The sequence below is a fragment of the Pristiophorus japonicus genome, chromosome 3 (assembly GCF_044704955.1).
Source record: "Pristiophorus japonicus isolate sPriJap1 chromosome 3, sPriJap1.hap1, whole genome shotgun sequence".
Taxonomy (NCBI): domain Eukaryota; kingdom Metazoa; phylum Chordata; class Chondrichthyes; family Pristiophoridae; genus Pristiophorus; species Pristiophorus japonicus.
In genome coordinates, this window is record NC_091979.1 from 261,346,890 (window position 1) to 261,370,151 (window position 23,262).

General features: G+C 44.5%; 1 protein-coding gene across 1 annotated transcript in view; it reads left to right on the top strand.

The window, feature by feature from the left end:
• Window positions 1-23,262, top strand: part of ablim1b (actin binding LIM protein 1b) — a 569,062-nt gene that overhangs the window by 68,301 nt on the left and 477,499 nt on the right. The gene's annotated exons all lie outside the window — the stretch shown is intronic.

Below are 23,262 nucleotides of genomic sequence, written 5' to 3' on the forward strand. Positions count from 1 at the left end.
TTCTTCCATGAATGAACTAATCTGAAGGTGAATTTGTTCTTTAAGTTGTAATAATGACACATCAAATGCCAAAAATGTGATTCAGTACTAGAACTTGGCTTACCGAGGGGTGACTAGTATGTGCAGTGGCCTATAACTCTGCTTTCTTCTCTGACACTGATTCAGATCCAGTGCAGGGTGACGGGGTGTGTTCTCTCTGATAGTGTGAGGGTCCCTCTGGCTCCAGGAGATCAAAAGGGTGGCAGGTATGGTAAAAGAAAGTGTCACGCTGTTGTAGCAGAGCTGATTTTCCAAGCTTGACAAATGTTTTGCCACCTAATGCGTAAATGTGTTTTGACCCCAAGTACTGATGAGAAAGGAGAACTTTCTCTAACATCTGCAGGGAGACTACTTTAATTGTCCTGTGTAAAACACTAACAGAGGGGCTGGACAGTTAGGATGGGATGAACCTACATCTTCAACATAATTGTCAGCTGTGTCTCAGTGGGTAGCACTCTTGCCTCTGAGTCAGAAGGTTGTGGGATCAACTCCCTATAATATATTCTTTACGACATCACAAACACACAGACCATAAGATAGCTCGACAGGAACTTGTGATGTGACCTGTCTCATGACCCTTTTATCATATACAGAAATAGCTGCATTACCACAGTAGTCCACTAGGTGGAGCAGTAGACCACTAGGTGGAGCTCTATATTACACCTCCCTCCTTAATGAAGAAGTAATCATAACAAAATAATCATTATACAGAAGTTGCATGGTTATACACAACAAAAGATATGGACTTATTTTGCCATATTTACAAATCAAACCTAACAACTTGTTTTCTGTTTCAAAGAGGATATCTTCGCTCTCGAACAGAACTTTCCAAACTTGTTGTAGAACTTAGACTCATTCTAGGCTGAGGCTGAGGAGAGTTTTTCTCCAAGGGCAAACCTTGATTACATTTGAACTCTCTAGAACTTCAGACTGTTTGTCTGCCTGACTTTGACTTAGACTTAAATTCTGACTTTCTCTTGGACTTGTTTCGAGTATATCTGATCTAGGATTTGCGACTGGTACTCTACTTGCAACAAGAATATCTGACACATCAGAAATAATCAAATAATTCCAGCTTTCAACTACTTCCACATCTGTAGATACAATATGATCAATGTGAACAAATCTAACCTGTCCATGATCAAACAACTTGACCAAGTATGTGCGAGGACCACATATCTTCACTACTCTTCCTGGTAACCACTTTAACCATTTTTGCTGATGGTTCTTCACTCTAACTTTCTGATTCAATTTCACACTTCTCTCTCTCGAACTCTACCTCTATCATGATTTTCTTTCTGTCTTAATTGTTTCTCTTCTACTGATTGTGACAAGTTTGGCTTTTAACAACGAGAACCTAGTTCATGGATGCCGTTGAGAAACAACTCTGCTGGTGTTCTACCAGTACTTGTATGAGGAGTATTAAAATAAGTAATTTTTAAAAATGTGCTAGTGTGTGATCCAACAACAACTGCCATTTCTTTAGATTTGGATCCAACATTTTCTTGATGAAAGCACATTTTACAATTTATACTGTGCACTCTGCTGCATCATTTAAAGCAGGGTGGTACACCGTTTCTGCTCATGAACTAGGCAAATTCTTCTGAACAAAATTGCTGCCCATTATCAGACAGAATTTCTTCTGGGAGGCCATATGAAGAAAACAATCTTTGCACATTGTTTAGTGCTTTACTTGTTGTTATTTTCCACATCGGAAACACCTCTACCCACTTCGAATGGCTATCACTCACAATAAACAATTGTTGTCCTTCTAGCTCAGCAGAATCTACATGTAATCTTCACCACACCCTGGGAGGCCATTTCCATGGCTGTAATGGTACTGATAGTGGTTTCTTGCTTACCGATTGACATGTTGTACACTGACTAATGAAGTACTCTATATTTTTATCTAGATCTGGCCACCATAAGTAACTGCATGCAAAACTCTTGATCCAGTTGCTGGTCATGAAGAGCTAACAATTTGGACCTAAATTTATTTGGGATAACTACTCTTGCATCCCACATGATACAGTCTTTAGCCACTGATAATTCATTCCTACGACTGAAGTATGGATGAATATCTTCCTCTGATACCTGGTTTGGCCAGCCATTTGCTGTGTAGTCATACACATTTGACATAACTGGGTCACCTTTGCTCTACCAATCTCTTCAGGTGTGACTGGCAGTTCATCAATGTATGAAAAATAGAACACTTCTTTGATATGGGATGCAACTTGTGATGGGGATGGTAACCTGGACATAGCATCAGCATTACTGTGATCAGCTGATCGTCTGTACTCAATGTCATACGTATATGCTGACAAAATCAAAGCCCATCTCGGCATTCGGGCTGCAACTAAGATTGGAACTGGGGATTTTGGATGTAGAATTGCTGTCAGGGGCTTATGATCAGTAACGATGATAAACTTATGACCATACAAGTATTTGTGGAACTTCTTGACCCCAAAAATCAATGGCAAAGCTTCTCTTTCAATCTGCGCATAATTACGCTCACTGGCACCAAGAGTGCATGAAGCAAAAACAATTGGTCTCTCCTCCCCACTATGTAGTACATGAGAGATTACTGCCCCAATTCCATACGGAGAGGCGTCACATGCTAGCTTGATCTCTTTAGATACATCATAGTGAACTAACATGGTACTCTCTACCAAACCAAATCTGGTTCATCAACCCTTGGAATATGGCGGGGGCCGGAAGACACTTCAAATGATAGCCTATTACATTGATATAGGCAGAGATGAGTATTTATAGTCACGCATGACTTGGACTCCTCATCTAGTTCAAGTTGTAAGTAGTCATTTGTAAGATCTAACTTTGAGAAGATCTCACCACCTGTCAGCGTTGTGAACAAATCTTCAACATTTGGCAATGTATTGGGTAGATTATCCTTTAGAACTTGGTTTACAGTTACATTATAATCACCACACAACCTTACCTTACCATCTGACTTAGGTACAACAACAATGGGTATAGCCCAATTACATAGATCTATCTTAGAGATAAAGTTCTCAGTCTCTAGTCTTTTGACTTCTTGCTCAACTTTCTCCTTGAGTGCATATGGTACGGGACGTGGCTTACAGTAAACTGATCTAGCGTCCTTCTGTACCCTGACACTCGCCTTGAAGCCTTGGATTGGACTGCCAGTTTCGCGCAACACCTTCGGATACTATTTGATGACATCATCCTTCAATACAAATCTCATTTCAACATGAAAAATCTCATTCCAATCCAGATTCAGCGATCCCAACCAATTTCTACCTATTAAGACAGGCTTGTCTCCTGACACTACCAAGAGAAACAAGCTCTGAACTAATCCTTTTATTTCACCAGTATAGTGATACGTCCTACCTTAGGATTTTGCTCTCCTGTGTAGCCTCACAGCTCTATCTTCGACTTCTCCAATGGAAAATCACGTAACTTGTCGAGATAGAGTGATTCCTCACGGATGCACCAGTGTCGATTTTCATGGGTTTCCATATTTACAAAAGGATATACTTGCTTTGGAGACAGTTCAGAGAAGGTTCAGTAGGTTGATTCCGGGGATGAGGGAGTTGACTTATGAGGAAAGGTTGCGGAGGTTGGGCCTCTACTCATTGGAATTCAGAAGAATGAGAGGTGATCTTATTGAAACGTATAAAATTATGAGGGGGCTTGACAAGGTGGATGCAGAGAGGATGTTTCCACTGATGGGGGAGACTAGAACTAGAGGGCACGATCTTAGAATAAGGGGTTGTCCATTTAAAACAGAGATGAGGAGAAATTTCTTCTTTCAGAGGGTTGTGGAATTCGCTGCTTCAGAGGGCTGTGGAAGCTGGAACATTGAATAAATTTAAGACAGAAATAGACAGTTTCTTAAACGATAAAGGGATAAGGGGTTATGGGGAGCGGGCGGGGAAGTGGAGCAGAGTCCATAATCAGATCAGCCATGATCTTATTGAATGGCGGAGCAGGCTCGAGGGGCCATATAGCCTACTCCTGTTTCTATTTCTTATGTTCTTATGTTCTCATGTATCCTGGTTCCTGCAAAGTCTGCTTGTATGACGATACTTCGTGAATCATTGTTCGGTACCCTTGTGTACCTGATGATGTGTATCTCCAGAACCTCCTCATCCTGTTGCTTCTCTTCAATGCTATGTAGTGTCTGATTTCTACTAACATTGAACATCGGTTTACTCTTCAGTCGGCATGCCTTTGCAAGATGCCCCGTTTTTTTGCAGAAAAAGCACTCTGCCTTTACATATGGACAGTTTTGAGCAATGTGTTGTCCCAGGCACTAATAGCACGATTTCAATGTGCTGTTACCTTGGCCAGTTGCTGAGGTCTTGGGACCCAACTGCCTTTTACTTGTAACGTGCAGGCGATTCAACTTGGTTGGATGACGACTGGAAACTGTACAAAATTCTCAGGAGTATTGTTTAGCCAGATCCATTGACATAGCAGTCTGACAAGCTAAATCAAAAATCAGATTAGGGATTCTCAACAACTTCCTTCTGATTTCTTCATTTTTCATCCCACATGCAAAGCGGTTACGCAGTGCTCGGTCCTGAAAATGACAGTGAATGGAAAACTTTTTTAAAGCTAAAATGTACTCACTGATACTCTCATCATGTAATTGATCTTGTATTGCAAAACAATAACATTCAGCAATTTCCAAGGGCTCAGGACGGTAAAGCTGTTCTAACTTGGTTAGAGTTTCCTTTGGCTTGACGGGAACAAGCAAATTTTTCCGGGTTTCATACACCTCGGGGCCTGCTTCAGTCTGGGAAATAGCTCGTTTTCTTTCTATCTTCATCCGGTTACGGTTTTCATCATCAGGGACTTCGCCGATACTATTTGTGGTGAAAAACATTTCTAGCTGTTCCACATATGCTCCGAAAGTCTCTTGGTCGCGATGGAACTCACCCAAGCACCCTATTATTCCCATAGGCATGGCCATCTGGACTCTGGCAATGTCAACAGTGTGCTTGAAATTTACCATGGATTTTTAGAGGTGCTGCAAAACAAAGAACCTCTCCAAGTCTCTCTGTTGTTCAGCTGGAACATCCACTAACAAAAGTTTCAGCTAGGGCATCCAATTATTCTATCATCATTCGCCAATGTGATAACTTCTTTACGACATCGCAAACACACAGACTACAGTGTGCAGGCTAGAAGGGCCGAATGACCTACTCCTGCACCTATTTTCTATGTTTTCTATGTTTACAAGATAGCTCGACAGGAACCCTTTCATTATATACAGCACTATTTGCATTACCACACTAGTCCACTAGGTGGAGCAGTAGCCCACTAGGGTGGAGCTCTGTATTACAGTCCCACACCACTCCAGGGACTTGAGCACAAAAAAACATATGCTGACACTCCAGTGCAGTGCTGAGGGAGTGCTGCACTGTCGGAAGTGCCGTCTTTCGGATGAGACATTAAACCGAGGCTCCGTCTGTTTTCTCAAGTTGATCCCATGGCACTATTTCGAAGAAGAGTAGGGGAGTTATCCCTGGTGTCCTGGCCAATATTTATCCCTTAATCAACATAACAAAAAACAGATTATCTGGTCATTATCACATTGCTGTTTGTGGGAGCTTGCTTGTGCGCACATTGGCTGCTGCGTTTCCTACATTACAACAGTGACTACACTTCATAAAGTACTTCATTGGCTGTAAAGCACTTTGAGACATCTGGTGGTCATGAAATGTGCTATATAAAACAAGTCTTTTCCCGGATTTGTTTTTTCTCTCAAGTCTTAGAAATGTGTCTATAAGAGCGCTGATAATCATAGGCAGTCCCTCGGAACCGAGGAAGATTTGCTTCCACTCTTAACATGAGTTCTTAGGTGGCTGTACAGTCAAATACAAGAACCACAGTGTCTGTCACAGATGGGGCAGACAGTCATTGAGGGAAGGGGTGGGTGAGACTGGTTTGCCACACGCTCTTTCCGCTGCCTGTGCTTGCTTTCTGCATGCTCTCAGCAACGAGACTCGAGGTGCTCAGCGCTCTCCCGGATGCGCTTCCTCCACTTAGGGCGGTCTTTGGCCAGGGTCTCCCAGGTGTCAATGGGGATGTTGCACTTTATCAGGGAGGCTTTGAGGGTGTCCTTGTAACATTTCCGCTGCCCACCTTTGGCTCGTTTGCCATGAAGGAGTTCCAAATAGAGCGCTTGCTTTGGGAGTCTCGTGTCTGGCATGCGAACGATGTGACCTGCGAACAGTATCACACGCTGGCAGAATACATCAATTATTTTCTTTTTGAAGAATGAGCAACTATTGCAAGTTTGTTAAGCCTGACCACCTGTTACTTTTACTTTGGCCTAGTCTTGAAATTATCCAAATGAGGATGGTTGCTCCCATTCAATCTTCGTTTACTTGTGTGCTTGACAAAAGGGGTGTGGCTTGCAGCTACATGGCTGGGAAAGGGGACAACAGCTATAGTCTCTGCTATGGGAGATTGAAGCTGAGAAACTGATCCTGCTTTTGGATTCAAATGGAATGTGACTTCCACTTCCACAGTATTAATTCTGTGTTAAACAGAGAGTACTGTGCGGAGAATTTTCAGTATAGTGTGTTCTTTCTTCCCTTTACCTCCCCCATTACCCCGCTGCCCCATTCCCCCTGTCTACGATTTCAGGAAGAAGAATTCAGCATCATCCTGTCTTGTCTCTGTTAATTTGAACATGATATTGTTAGCTTTGGTTGCATGAAGTGTGTCTGGATTGAGGTGAAATTACAACATAGTTAAGTGATTGTTTTTCTTACTAGATCCTCAAGTAGCTGTGTTCTTCATTTTTATTGGATTTAGGGATGTTATTATTGAGGAATAGGACTATTCCAATTCCAGGTCGTGTAACACAGCCTGATACATAATAAACCTGCCTCTATTCTTCCCCAACAATGTAAAATTACACAAAGTATGAGCACACTTACTTTCATAACCTTTGGAGATCATTAACTTTCTTTCTAATGTGCTGTATTATCAGTCCTATATATTTAAAGTGGAAAATCTTGCTTTGTGACAATAAGAACATCCTTCGATGTTCCATAATTCCACTATCTGCACCAAGCCTCAAGTATGCTCCATTGTAAGGTAAATCATCATCATGATAGGCAGTCCCTCAGATTCGAGGAAGACTTGTTTCCACTCTTAAAATGAGTCCTTTGGTGGCTGAACAGTCCAATACGAGAGCCACAGTCCCTGTCACAGGTGGGACAGATAGTTGTTGAGGGTAAGGGAGGGTTGGATAGGTTTGGCGCACGCTCTTTCCGCTGCTGCGCATGATTTCTGCATGCTCTCGGCGATGAGACTCGAGGTGCTCAGCGCCCTTCCGGATGCACTTCCTCCACTTAGGGCGGTCTTTGGCCAGGGATTCGTCAAACGAAGGGTCATCAACCTGAAACATTAACTCTGTTTCTCTCTCCACAGATACTGCCTGACCCGCTAAGATTTCCAGCATTTTCTGTTTTCATTTAATATTAAAAAGGCTGCTTTATTGCAGTGAGCAATTCCTTAGTGAACTGAGCCTAAAGCAATGAAAAAACTTAAAGGGTTAAAACATTATGGGCTAGAAATTCGGTAAGTTAGCGCCTCTTGTTAGCGCTGGGGGGGGGGGGAGGGGGGAGGGGAACAGTAAGGGGTTAGTGACAGGGCGCGATGAATGCAGCGACACCCGCGAACTTCAGTGCCAGTTTTGCGCTGGCACTCATTCGTAGCACCTGGACCTCCAGCGCCTTGCAGATCATGACATCATAAAGTGCGCAGCGCCCCGTTATCGCCCTGAATTGACTTGCCCCCTGCTGTATCGCCTCGTGCCGACAACGCCAGCAAGAGGAGGGGTTGTGAACTCATCTGGCTGCTTTTAGAGCGGTAATTAAAGGGAATGGTTTTCAGCTATCGCAACCTTTATTATTTGCACCAGTGTGGTGCTTGTGCAAAGTTTTTCATGTTTCACTGGTGCAAGATGTCTCAGCCCTCCGCTTTGAGAGAGTGTTTGGGCTGTAATGGCAGTCACACAGGTCGCCTTGCAAAACAGAACTGCCGACAACTAGCTTGTGCAGCATCATTGGCCCTTCCCTTTAAAAGAGGGAAGCAGCCTCTGATGCTGTTACCAATGCACTCAAAATTGTTTAGCGTTCTGTCGCTACCACCCCACTGTCGGAGCTTAGTGCCCTAAGAGAAGCGGTTAGCGCTTGACTTAGTGCTCCATTTCCCTCTTGGAGCGCTAAAACTTAATATTGCTGGAGGAGTGACTGATTAGTGCTTGCCACTACTTTTTCAACTTTGCAAAATTTTGCACTCCGGTTGAATTTCTAGCCTTATCAGTTGCTTTGTGTGAGCTACATTTATGGGATATCAAGGCATTGCACGCGCTGATAACTAACTGTTTTGCCCATGGGGATGAAATTATACTGATGCATAGACTTTTGTGATGCGTTTCTGTGTTAATTTGATTAAACTTAAATTTATTGATCAAATGTCACCAGGATGCAATAGACCCATCATATTATTGTGCCTCTCTTCATTTTCAAACCTGGTAATTCACAATGACTATGGCCTTTACAGAACTGTCAACATTGGACAGTGCTAGGTGTGAGAGTATGAATCATGAGCCATGTAGAGGAAATGTTCAGTTTTGCCAAAAGAATAAACATGTTTAAAAGCATCAAGCCGATTCTTTCATAACAGCCTTAGACTGGTCAAAACTTCTTACCTTGCTATTTGATTCTCCCCCGTATGTTTTTTTCTCTCTTCACAGCCTCCACTGGCCATGTGCATGTTTTCATTGGCCTCCTTGTCTCCTATAAATGTAGCAGAGTTGATAGGTGAAACATTGCACAATTAATAGTGCACTACCTGCCTATTTTCACCTGTGTAAAACACTGTGGTTCCTGGGGTTGGAAAGGGCATGGTGGAATACTAGCAGTAGGCCTGGAATCTGCCAGAATTCGGCCCCATTGGAAATCCTGGCAGTTCCGTGGGCCAGTCCCACAATGCACCTGCTCGAAAATGGGCAGGTATGTTATAACGAATGTAAATAAGAACAGTATGCTATTCGATGTATTTTCCTAATTTATGTCCCAGCAAATCTGGACACACGCTGGTCCCTGGCATCCAGTATTGAACCACTTTTGCCAAAGGTTCCTGAGCCACACGGGACTACTGACAGAGAGTTCATACACAATGGTGGCACAACTGGATAGTATTAACTTGCTGATTATGAACTGCACTCTGATAAAGATTATCCAGTGTGTAAGATTCATGAAAGGTGCATAGCAAAGGTCAAGTGATTTGTTTGACAGCCTGAAGCAGTTCTATTTAAGAATGAAGTGGGGTTTTTTTCAGGGTGAGATTTATGTGCAGTGGAAGCTTGTTAACAAGCAGCATGCTACTCATGTGCTGCACATTGCAGGAACATTTTCAGGGAATGATAGAAAAGACGACACTGTATGTATTAAAGCAGTTTCATTTTGATAGCATGGATTGCATCAATCCTCCAATGTGTGAGACTTTCTGTTAACCGCAGCAAAATTGTAGTAACCACATTGATACCTTACTAGAAAGGGAAAGAGATCTATTGATCATGTTACGTTTAACCAAATTGAAAGAGGAATCACAGATTATGGCAAAAGTGGGAATTCCATAATCTGTGATTATCAAAGCTAATCTTAATCAATTTTTAGATGTTCAGTGTAGCTCCCTAGGGAGCTGCTGTCCCAGGCACCATCTTGTGGCCAACATTCCCAGCATCGAAGTACTGACCACACTTGACCAGCTCCGTTGGGCGGGCCACATCGTCCGCATGCCCGACACGAGACTCCCTAAGTAAGTGCTCCACTTAGAACTCCTACACGTCAAGCGAGCCCCAGCTGAGCAGAGGAAATGTTTCAAGGACACCCTCAAAGCCTCCTTGATAAAGTGCAACATCCCCACCGACACCTGGGAGTCCCTGGTCCAAGACCACCCAAAGTGGAGGAAGAGCATCCTGGAGGACGCTGAGCACCCGGAGTCTTGTCGCTGAGAGTAAGCAGAAATCAAGCACAGACAGCGGAAGGAGCGTGCGGCAAACCAGACTCCTTACCCACCCTTTCCTTCAACCACTGTCTGCCCCACCTGAACAGAGACTGTAATTCCCATATTGGACTGTACAGTCACCTGAGAACTTACTTTTAGAGTGGAAACAAGTCTTCTTCGGATTTTGAGGGACTACCTATGATGAATCAATTTTTACACTAGAAGATCTTCATGGGCCATTTAAAACAGTGTTAATAGAAAGGTGGCAGTACTGGCAGTACTGGCCTGGAAAGTTCTGGAAAAATAATGGCACGTTCACGGCGCATGAAAACCCAAACAATTTGTAGCAAAGAATAGTTATGCCATGAGTTCCAATTCATCACAAATTGTTGGACGATTTGCCTCTGTCCTTAGCCTCGCTAAAACCGGAATAATTACCATCTCATTATTAGCCTCCCCATTGCATGTCATGAAATTTCTTGATTTGTACGATTAAAAGCAATAAACTAGCTGCAGATATTTAGGGCTGGTAATTCATGTCATAAGGACCCTTTTAATGAAGTGATTTATGGTCCTGACATACCACTCAGTGGCCAAAATCTTCCCAGCCCTGGGAGTGCGGGTTTGGAGGTGGGCCCGCTGTCAAAATAGCCCTGATTGACAGCGGGGCGGGAACCCATTCTGAACCCGCCTCCTTGTCAGTTTCCAAAATACCGGTCTGGTTCACAGACCCGACACTATGCGGCAGGCCAGCTAATTAACATCATTAAGAGGTAGTTTAGAGGTATTTAAAAATAATTTTACCAGGTACTTCCACTTTTCCAACTTTTTCAGCAGCTTTCCGTTGCTCGGGCTTCACACCAGGCAAGTGTATCGGGTTCTCAGTGACTCTCTATTGCTTTGACTAGTTGACAGCTGCAGAAGTCGTATAAAAGCTGCCATTTCACAGCTGTTCACTTTCCAATCTCAGAGGCTGAAGCCTTCAGGATTTGGAAGACACTTTTGAGCTGTATTCAGTTTTGAATTGTCAGCAGTGAACTCTCGATCCACCGTCACCTCCTTGGAGCAACCTCGCTCACCATTGACAGATCGCTTCTGTCATCTCAACTTCAGCTGCCATCTATTCCAGCAGCATCGGTGCCCTTGAGAAAATCTCACCTTAGTCCTCAGAATCCCACCACGATCAGCCCCAACACCAACATCACTAAACACACCAGCATCACCACCAAATCTTCTCCGCAATCACCTGATGCTGCACAGGATACAGGGCATCAGCACCTGACCATGTTGCTGCCCGGGGCACCAGGGATGGCCTCACCATGGCCACATTTACTTCATTTGATGCTGTACACCCTGGCTGCCACATGATGTGCCAGGTTGGCACCATCCCACAAAAGCAACATAAAGCATCCCTGCAATGACCAAGCCATTCCTTTCACACTCATCATATTGCGGGAGATACCATTATTTCTCACTATTTACCACAACTGACTAAGCCACTTTCAAAGGTGCACACAGATCTGTCCAAGAATGCAAAATGTTCAATATAAGGATTTCAATGTTTGACAACACATTAGCAGAAACTCCACATGAACATTGGCTAAAGGACCAAGTGCCTACCCTTGTGTGTTGTTAGTTGGTATGATTGGACAAAGATCAGAGTGAGTGTAAGGTATGGCTAATGAGATGGGGATGTGATACTGTAGATAGAGAGAGGGATGGGTGAAGGTGCAAGGTAAGTTGGTGTGAGTAAGGATGTGCAGGAGTAGGGTAGGGAAGGCAGAGTGATGGGGATGTGATGAGTGGCACAGCAGGACGAGGTTGAGTGTGGCTTTGCAGTAACGTTTCGTGATCGACTGAGATCATTGAAATGTTTTTGCCACTGCAGCCAGGTCCTCCTGACGACATCCCTGCTTGTGTCCTCCTGTGCAATGTGCAACCAGCTGTATTAATATCCTAGGGGGGGTCACTTCTACTCATTGGAAGGGAAGATAACCTTCCTGTGTGCTGTGACTCCCTCCATAAGCATCTGGAGGGAGTCATGGGAGAGCCTGGGTGCAACCATGCATCTTTGTGCAGTGCGCGTCTGTGTTTGCAGCATCTCAATGCTGTAAAACACTGTTAGCGTGAATGTTTTCTCAGAAGAATCACTCAACACTCAGAGTCGGTTCCAACGCCAGTGCGGCCTTTATTTTCGCATGCGGGGAGGAAGCCTCAGGACTGGATCCAGGCACTTCTCTTCCGACGAACAAAGAAACTCATCGATATTTATATGTTCTACAATAGTTCTTTACAGTTACTCAGCCCACTTCGGCTGGACACAATCCAATCATACCGATTATAGATTACATATAGGTTTCTTTAACCCAATAGAATTCTCCTGATATCTCAGGGGCTGTATGTTCGGTTTTTGTCAGCTCGGGCTGATTAATGACCTCGTTATGTGAGGCAGGTTCCCCCCCTTATCTCTGTTCCTCGGGGCTCGGCTGTGTGAAGTCACTGATTATACCAGTGTACTATAATGGTTCGTTATAATTATCTTGTATCCAAGGCATTCCTGGTAGTGGGCCTCACTAGGTCATTGCTCGGTCAGCCTCAGTCAGTAGTTCATTACTTGACTAACTGAGCTCCCATCATGCTTGGGCAGCCATTTTATATGTGGCCACTTTAAACCTATATGAGTTTAGATATATTCAGCAGGTGCCTAATGCCTAGTGTTTTGATATATTCAGCAGGTGCCTAATGCCTACAGCAAACACTGACAGCACAAATGAGAAAGTCAATGTGAGCATGGTCCCTTTAAGGAAACTGACTGATGACGCATCATCAAATGACGACATCAGACCGGCTTCGTTCAGTTGGCCGGAAAGCACGCAGGGTGGGCTTAAGAAGCCCCAGCAATGAAAGATTCTTCATACAGCGTTGGCTGGAGCCAGGAGCAGCTTCACCACCTGCCACCGACCCCAGTCGCCCCGGTTGGTGAAATTACGGCCTTCCTATCCAGCCCAGAAAGGGAACAATAAACTGTGGAATCTCACTCCTGCAGGGAGTAAATTGTTCCTAGTTTTTTAAAATTAAATTTTTTTTTTTCTCCTAATTTTCTTTTCAGTCTCTTTTCTCTTTCTCACATGGGGCTCAATTTTCTCCAGAGCCGTTTTTTGGCGTACTTGAAGAGTTACGCCCGTTTTTTGGGGGCCCAACTACGCCAAAAAAAAAATCATCCAACTTTCCCCGTTTGAATTGTTGATTTTGCCGCTGCCTAGCCTGCCCTTTAGCTTTGGGGCTGGAGCCTAAGATCTGCGCCAAAAAGATCAGGTTGCCAGGGTAACGAGGGACACACTGCGGGCTGAGGCTGGAAAGCGAAACATACAACACATTCTGGTCAGCTCACAGCAACCTGCACAAGCACCTTGCACATTGCAACAGCATACCGTCATTAAATTATTAAAGTGTTTTGCCAAAGGTCTATCTCCCCTCCGCCGCCCCCCCCCCCAGCCGGTGCTGCTGCTAGCCCTGGCCATAAGGCCTCGTGGTGCCGGTGCCGGGTTCTGCTGCTAACCCTGGCCAACAGGCCTCCCGGTGCCGGTTGCCGCTGCTAGCACAGGTCAAAAGGCCTCCCTCCTCCCGTTGCCGGTTACCGCTGCTCGCCCTCGCCAAAAGGCCTCCCCCTTCCGATACCGGCTGCTACTGCTAGCCCTGGCCGAAAGGCTTCCCTCCCCTCCTGGTGCTGGGTGCCGCTCCTAACTCTGGCCAAAAGGCCTCTCCTCACCGCCCCCCCCTCCTCGCGCCCCGCCACCCTCTCCTCTCCGCCTCTCCCCCCATATCTCTACTGCTGCTGTCCCGTGGAACTGCATCTGCTGTGCTGATTCTCTTACCTGCGCTGATTTTGTTAACTGACCAGCAGTCACATACAACGTTCTGAGAAAAATTGGAGTAAATCGGAGCTCGCCAAACTTGCTTAAATGGCCAGAATTGGCGTGGGTGGCAGGTTACGCCCCCAATGAGGTAAAAAAATCATGGCCTAAAAAATCCTAGCTAAGTGAATTATGCTAGCACAGAAACTTTCGGGAAACTTGAAGATTTTAATTTACTCCAAAAAAAAATGGTGATGCTAAAAAAAAACGGCGCTGGCGAAAATTGAGCCCTTAATCGCTTCCTGTCCCTCTTTATGTCTCTTTCTGTATCTAATTTGACTTTAAATCACCCTATTTCCTTCTCCATCATTCCTCTGTTTCTTTCTCTATCCTTAAATTTATTTGGTTGAGGAGATAGACCATTGGACACAACATTCATGACGCCCCAGATGTCCCGTTGACCTCCCTCCGCTGTTATCACTTCACACTTCCAAGAACTTGTGGCACAAAAATAATACGATCTGAAGGGTGAGGTAAAAAATCCAATTCACGGCATGCCATCAATTTCTGGGCTATTCATAGCACAGCACAGAAGGAGGCCATTCGACCCACCATGCCTGCGATAATCAATTAGTCCCAATCCCCTGTTCTTTCCCCATAGCCCTCTAATTTTTTTTCCCTTCAAGTATTTATCCAGTTGACTTTGGTAAGTTATTAATTGAATCTGCTTCCACCACCCCTAGTTATATGCATCACATACACATACATACACACACAATGATAGTGATTTCTGAATTAACCGGACCGTTTCATTGCTAGTGCTGTTTGAAAGAATGCTTATAAACAGTTAGCAACAGGACGAGGAAATCAGCACTTTCTGTGTTTACTTTCCTGTGATAAAAGTGACTTGCTTCGTTATTCACCAGTTCATGTGTCAGGGCAGTCTGCTGATAATACAGTTAACTGCAGATTTCAGAGTCCCGCTGTGCGTCATGGCTGATGTAACATTCTGGCGCAGGGGCTGCTGCTGCAGATGGCTCTTTTTACGTCAGCGAGGGCTGTTTGCACTGTACAAGTTGTCATTCAGTGCCAATGGGAGCAACAACTTGCCTTATTTTTGGAGCACCTGTATCAGGTAAGAACGTGCTGTGAGCCATCACCGGTGCTGACAGGGAGTAGATTGTTACAGATAAAGAGGTGATTTATAACCAGCGTTTAGTATTTCAATAATGATAAATTACAAATTGCATCAATTCAATTGACCTAGTCCTTTTGCAAGAATAACAGTCACATCAATACCATTTATTAATTCAGATCAGAGAAATTTAATTCCTGAACACTCGGGTATTCTGCCATATTTAGTCTTGGATCACTCACACAATTCTCCCATGAGTTCATTGTTTAACAAAATTAATTTTAAAAGGCGTTGTTCCTTGGTAACATGCCTGGCAGAATACATTAAGTGGGTCTGTAAACACAGGGGTATGGAGCAATATGACTGGTAACAGAAGTAGATGTTTGCACTGCGAAAGTTAGCTCTGCACAGGTGTCGAAAATGCTGCAGTGTGATCGTATCCAAGGGACTAGCATGGTGATACAGGTTATTTTTGAGTGCAGGCTGGTTCAGCCCCACTACAATGCCAATGCCATTTTACCTGCAAAATCAGTCACATGCAGTATCCAAGGTTAAACTAGGATGACTGCAATACTTATAAGATAGCAATCAGTCTAAGAGGCGGTAAGCCCTTACCGACCGGGAGCAGGCGGAGGGCGTGACCCAACCGCAATTGCGGCGGAAACGATGTTCCACACCGCCCGCCGCTCTGACTCCGTACCGCCTGGTGGCGACCCCTTTTCTGCCCTGCAGGGAAATTGCCCTACAGGAGCGCAGCCGGCGCTGGTCGGTGCCCCCGACAGCTTCACGAGGCAGGAAGCTGCCAGCGGCTGGGCAGTGCGGCCACCCTTCAAGGGGATGGCACACTGCCGCGGTTGCCATTTTAACAGAATTGTCGGCCGACCCTGCAGTCCGCCGACAATGGCGGCCGCGGGATCGGCCAGGCCACCAACAGGCAGCCCGGCACACCTTCTTGGGTGCTGGGTTGCCGGCCTGGCTGAACCATTCCCTGGTAGACCAGTGGGCACAACGGAGCCCTCAGCCCGCCTTCCAGCATCCCTCCCCTGTAACTGAAGGGAAGGGACATTATTACGCGTCAGCGCGATGCGGCACCTCCGCTTCGTGCTGCATCATCACCATCCCACTTCTGACCCGAACCTGCCCCTACACCACCTCAAACAGCTGGGAGGCGGTGTCACAGTTAAAGAGCCGAATTTTCCGCCGCTTCCCTCTGACTCCCGCCGGGCGGTAATTCGAATTATCTGCCCCAAATGGGACGGAGGGCAATTCCACCCCGCATTTGGAGTTTCTGGCCTTCAAGAGACAAGTTTGTTAAAAGGTAGCTTTACCTTAGCAACAGAATAATACCATGGAGGCAGAGGTTGGACTTTGGGCGCAAATTGCGCTTGAAATTGCGCTGTTTTTCCAAACTGGAGTCATGGTTTAAGTTTCCGCCAAACCTCATTCCCATGAACCAGTGCAATCGGCCAGCAATAGAACTTAATTGTTTAGTTTTCCTTGCATTAAAAAAATTAATTGAAGTATTTATGGGCTCAAAATTGCCCAGGAGTTGCTCCTTTTTTCTTGGAGCAACTTGATTTTTCTGGAGTATCTTAAAAATCCCCATTTTGTACATTCAATTTGCGCCAGTGTAAGTGAGTTAGTTAGGATTTTTTTAGTTTAGTTTTGTTTTTTGCAAAAGGGGGCGTTACCAGCCACCTACGCCCATTTTGGCCACTTAGGCCACTTTGGACAGCTAATAGTTACTCCAAACTAACTTAGGCCAGTGTATTCTCGCCAGTTGTGGCTGCACAGAAAACCCTTGTGGAGAGTTAAGAAATCAGCGCAGGTAGGTACATCGGAGGCCAACAGAACTTAATGACATGACTAAAAAATGTAAATAGGATCATACAGCTGTACAGGACATCATATAACAAACTTCGCAAAATTAATTTACTATACAACAGAAGCATTCATGGAAGCTTAAACTATAAATAAAGAAGTAAAGAGACAAAACATATTTACATAATTTTTTCAAAATATCCAAATAAAAAATAGAGCACCTCCTGCTCGTAATTCTTATGTTCTTATGTTCTCCCAGCCGTCTAAGCTCACCCACCATCAGCCCGCCCCTTACAAACAACTCTACCTCTCAGGGTCAGGGATCAGACCCTCCAGGATCAGAACAGTACTGGGGTCAGAGATCGGACATGTCTGGGGATCAGATCTTCCCTAGAGGTCGGGGATTGGACCGCCCATGGGATCGGAACCCCCTATCCCCATGGGGTTGGTGATGGAACTTACCCTGTGGCTCGGAATTCCCCCCCCCCCCCCGATCAAAACTCCCCCCACCTCTGGATCAAAACTCCTCCCCCCCCCTCCCAGATTGAAACTCCCCACCCTCGCCAGATCAAAACTACCCCCCCCCCGGAACAAAACTCACCATCTGATCAAAACTACCCCCCCCCCCCCCCCCGCTTGTTGTGGCCTTCTAGCCCGGGAAGGCAGCGGGCCGGCCTGTGCGGGAGGCCACTCGGACTTGGATAGGGGTGGGAGTAATCGGGTCCCACGCTGCAGCACGCACACAGAGGCTAGGGGCAGGAGCTGCTGAGCATGCGCGCACACTCCAACGCACATGTGGAGAGCTGCCGGCACTATTTCTGGCGCAGTGCCCTAGCTCTACCCCCCCCCCCCGCAATCAACTGGCCACGCCGTGCCAAGCCCCGAGAGAGGCAACACAGCAACCAGAATCGGGGGACATTTTATCGCTGCCCTTTTCAGCCCACAAAGTCAGTGCATCTCTGGTGAGTGCGCCGAAAAAAGGGGTGGGCCAATTTTGAGCCCTATGAGTGGTAACTTGGTGCAGTTTTATTAATAAAGGTACAGCTGAAAATGGGTTTATCACAAAACATAAGCTTTTTAATAAGAGTGTCTACTGCACCACCTGTGAATAACCTGATGTAAAATCCTGGCAAATGAGTTGAATAAAACTATATTGAACCATTTACTAGTTTCATTGTACACTAGTCAATTTCTTATTAAATTGAATATTTTTTAATACTTAAAAACTTTAAAAATGTACCAGTTGGCAGAAACTCACCATGTTTATTATTTCAAACTGGTGCGTGGCCCATTTTGCGGGCAGGACAGGCTTCCAGCGTGATGTTTTTAAACCAGCGTTAAAGATTTATGCTTGACGTAACTTGTTAAGCCCATGTGTGTCACGCAGTATAAAGCTCCTGTTATAAAACAACGTATTATCTGGTTTAAGGTGAACAATGCTATGGGGATTTTCCAGTTTAAACAATGTTTCAGTTAATTGTAATTCTATATAATAGTTTGATTTTCCTGCCTTTTAAAAGAAATCCTGATGGTGAGATTGTCTCTGTGAGCTGATTTTTCCAAGATATGATAAGTCTCTCAGTTTTCTGTTTTGGGACTGTTCTTACACTCGTACTGAGCACACGCCAAACTACTAAATCTGCACTCACAGCAGGGCGGTGCACTTGTAGTGAGAGCAAGCCAAAGAATTGGGGTTGCCTATCTCTGACTCACACTTCCTTTGAGAGCTGCTTCCTTGCTGGGAGCATGGGATCTTGGAATTAACATTCAAATCTTGTAGGTGGTTGTAACATGCTAAATGAAATCCCCTTCTCTGCTATTTTAACATGGGTGCAAATTGAATTAAGGCATTTATTGCCTCCATTTAGTGGATAAAGGTATCACGGGATGCACTAACACATTCATATGCCTGTGACATACACTTCTCTTACATCTCTCAAAAGAGTTTTAAAAATCCTTAAATTGTGCTTCATTTCTGTATTTGTTTTATATTACATATATTTTTAAAAGGTTTACAAAGTTCAACAATTGCACTACAAAAAACATCCAATAAAGCCATATTCTTTAGGTTTCTCAATGTAAAAAAATTAAGTAAAAAGTTCATAAGCAGTGATTTTAAGACCTAATTGTTTATGCAGGGTGAGTGATTTGTCCAAAAACCTCACTGAAATTCACTCTTGTAACTTAGCAACTTGTTTCCATCATGTAAAAAATGACAACTGGCTTTGCTTTCTTATGTAAATCTAATAATAATCAGCTGTTCAATTTAGAGTTTTAATGGAAAGAGAAACAGCGTCCCGGGGTTTTCCTGGCTTATCCAAGGGAGTTATGGCAGACGAGCAGGAGAACTCCAGAGGAAATTTATGCCCATGACCAGAAGCGTTTTGACTTGGAAAGCACTCAGCAGTACTTCAGTGTAATTAACTGCAACCTAATCACCCAGACACAGGCTGCATATTTCAACATTATATTACTTTTACATGTCACGGCAAATTGAAGGCTATGTCCTCTTTCTTTTAATTTCATATTACAATTATGGAGAGCTTCTTTTGGTAGTGCAAAAGACTTTCACATAAGAACATAAGAAATAGGAGCAGAAGTAGGCCAAACGGCCCCTCGAGCCTGCTCCGCCATTTAATACGATCATGGCTGATCCGATCATGGACTCGGGTCCACTTCCCTGCCCGCTCCCCATAACCCCTTATTCCCTTATCAGTTAAGAAACTGTCTATCTCTGCCTTAAATTTATTCAATGTCCCGGCTTCCACAGCTTTCTGAAGCAGAGAATTCCACAGAGTTACAACCCTCTGAGAGAAGAAATTCCTCCTCATCTCAGTTTTAAATGGGCGGCCCCTTATTCTAAGATTATGCGCCCTAGTTCTAGTCTCCCCTATCAGTGGAAACATCCACCTTGTCAAGCTCCCTCATAATTTTATACGTTTCGATAAGATCACCTCTCATTCTTCTGAATTCCAATGAGTAGAGTCACGTTGCAACTATACGCACAAAGTAAGATGGCGAGGAGGTGAATTTGTGCAGAGGTTTTCTTGCATCTCCACCGTAACTTTGGCAGAAGAGCCGTGGAATCCCTAGAGAAATGGCGGCAGTGCTATTTCTGCCGTTTTTCTGTGGCTGTTCGGCTGAAGCTATGACGGAGGGGTGGGAGAACCCGAGGAAAGTTCACCCACTGAGTGTTCATAGGTATTATGGCTGCAAGAAGTATAATTGTTGAGCCAGCACGTGTTCTTGCCCAATGTCCATACACATGCACATCGAGAAGGGTTGCTGGATTGAGACAAGAGCTGGAAACTCAATCATAATCCATGGATACTAGTTCCCAACCACAGACCAGATGGTGAATGGTTTTGCTCATCGTTACTTAAATAGAAGATGTGAAGAATTCCTTTGGGTGAAGCATGCATATACATCTAAATAAACAGATTAGAGATTCAGGTCCATGTTTCAAAGACACTTGTCTTTATACGTTTCCAGTTTTTTTTGTCCTAAATTTCTGTTCCTATTTGGCAATACAATAGTAAGAACTATGATGATTATCTTTATGCAAATTCCGTGTAGGTTGGTGTAGTTTTTATTCAAAACGACAGTCTAAACATTTCTAGAATCTTTTAAAATGTTGACCATTTCTTAGCATAGAACCCACAGTGTTAATTTTCTTCTTAGGCAGTACCTTGGAGTTGAGCATGACTTGCTTCCATCCTATAATGAGTTCTCAGGTGACCGATGAGTCCGATGCATGACCTACAATCTCTGTCACAGGTGGGGCAGACGGTGGTTGAAGGGATGGGTAGGTGGGATGTTTGAGTTGTCGTGCGCTCCTTCCACTGTTTGCGCTTGGCCTACACTTGATCCCGGCGAAGCGACTTGAGATGTTCGGCGCCTTCCTGGAAGCTTCTCCTCCACTTTGAGTGGTCTTGGGCCAGGGATTCCCAGGTGTTGGTGGGGATGTTGCACTTTTTCAAGGAGGCTTTGAGGGTGTCCTTGAAGCATTTCCTCTGCTCAGCTTGGGCTCGCTTGCCGTGTCTGAGCTTCGAGTAGAGCACTTGTTTTGGGTGTCTCGTATCGGGCATGCGGATGATGTGGCTCGTCCATCAGAGCTGATCGAGCGTGGTCAATGCTTCAGTGCTGGGGCTGTTGGCCTGAGCGAGAACACTGACATTGGTGCACCTATCCTGCCAATGGATTTGCAGGATCTTGCGGAGGCAGCATTGGTGGTACTTCTCCAGTGCTTTGAGGTGTCTTGCTGTACATAATCTATGTCTCTGAAACATAAAGGAGGGCGGGTATCACTACTGCTCAGTAGACCATGGGCTTGGTGCCGGGTTTGAGGTCCTAGTCTTCAAACACTCTCTTCCTCAGTCGACTGAAGGCTGTGCTGGCACACTGAATGCGGTGCTGGACTTCATCATTGACGTCTGCCCTTATTGACAGTATACTCCCGAGGTATGGAAAATGGTCCACTTTGTCCAAGGCCTCGTTGTGGATTTTGATAATTGGGGGGCAGTACTGTGTGGCGGGGCAGGTTGGTAGAGGACCTTTGTCTTACGGATGTTCCGTGTAAGGTCCATGCTTCCGCATTGCGATTATGGGAGGAGCTCTTCAGCCACAGGGAGAAGGTGATTGAGGAGGATTCTTATGATGACTTTCCCTGTGGCAGACAGCAGGGAAACTCCTCTGTAATTACCACAATCAGAATTAGAACGAGCAGAAGGCAATAGAGCAGGGTAGCACTGGAGAAAATGAAAACCAGAACATGACAGAAAGGGACAGAATGTATAAACATAAAAGTGCATCAGAAAGTGGGGTCAAAGCAGGGAAAAATGGTAAAAAAAAACAAATTAAAAAGCTCTTTATCTGAATGCAGGCAGCATTCATAAAAAAAATGATGAGTTGACGGCACAAATAGTTACAAAAGGGTATGATCTGATAGCCATTACAGAGACATGGCAGCAAGGTGACCAAGACTGGGAACTAAATATTCAAGGGTATTTGACAATTTGGAAGGGCAGACAGAAAGGAAAAGGAGATGGGGTAGCTCTGTTAGTAAAGGATGAGATCAGTGTGATAGTGAGAAACGATATTGGCTCAAAAGAGCACGATGCTGAATCAGTTTGGGTGGAGATAAGGAATAATAAGGGGAAAAAGTCATTGGTGGGCGTAGTCTATAGGCCCCCTAAAAGTAGCTACACTGCTGGATGGAGTATAAATCAAGAAATAATGGAGGCTTGTAAAAAAGGAATGGGCGACCTTCATATTGATTGGACAAATCAAATTGACCAGGTTAGCCTTGAGAAAGAGTTCATAGAGTGCATCTGGGATAGTTTCCTTGAACAGTATGTTGCAGAACCAACCAGGGAGCAGGCTATCTTAGATCTGGTCCTGTGTAATGAGACTTTTGTGTAATAATAAATGATCTCCAAGTAAAGGATCCTCTTGGAATGAGTGACCATAGCATGGTTGAATTTCAAATTCAGTTGGAGGGTGAGAAAGTTGGTACTCAAACCAGTGTCCTAAGCTTAAATAAAGCAGACTACAAAGGTGTGAAGGCAGAGTTGGCTAAAGTGGATTGGGAAAATAGATTAAAGTGTGGGACGGTTGATGAGCAGTGGCGGACATTTACGGAGATATTTCATAACTCTCAACAAAAATATATCCCAATGAGAAGGAAGGACTGTAAGAGAAGGGATAACCATCCATGGCTAACGAAGGAAATAAGGGATGGTATCAAATTGAAAATAATGGCACACAAAGTGGCCAAAATTAGTGGGAGGCCAGAGGATTAGGAAATGTTTAAAAGCCAACAAAGAACGACTAAAAAAATAATAAGGAAAGGGAACATAGATTATGAAAGTAAACTAGCACAAAATATAAAAGCAGAAAGTAAGAGTTTCTACAGGTATATAAAAAGGAAAAGAGTGGCTAAAGTAAATGTAGGTCCCTTAGAGGATGAGACGAGTTAATTATTAATGGGGAACAGGGAAATGGCAGAGACTTTGAACAAATATTTTGTATCGGTCTTCATGGTAGAAGACACTAAAAACATCCCGATAGTGGATAACCAAGAGGCTATAGGGAGGGAGGAACTAAATACAATCACTATCATTAAAGATGTAGTACTCGGTAAAATAATGGGACTAAATGTGGACAAGTCCCCTGGACCTGATGGCGTGTATCCTAGGGTCTTAAAAGAAGTGGCTGCAGAGATAGTGGATGCATTGATTCTAATTAACCAAAATTCCTTGGATTCTGGGGCGGTCCCATAGGACTGGAAAACAGCATATGTAACGCCTCTGTTTAAAAATGGAGGCAGACAGAAAGCAGGAAAGTACAGACCAGTTAGCCTAACATCTGTAGTTGGGAAAATGCTGGAGTCCATTA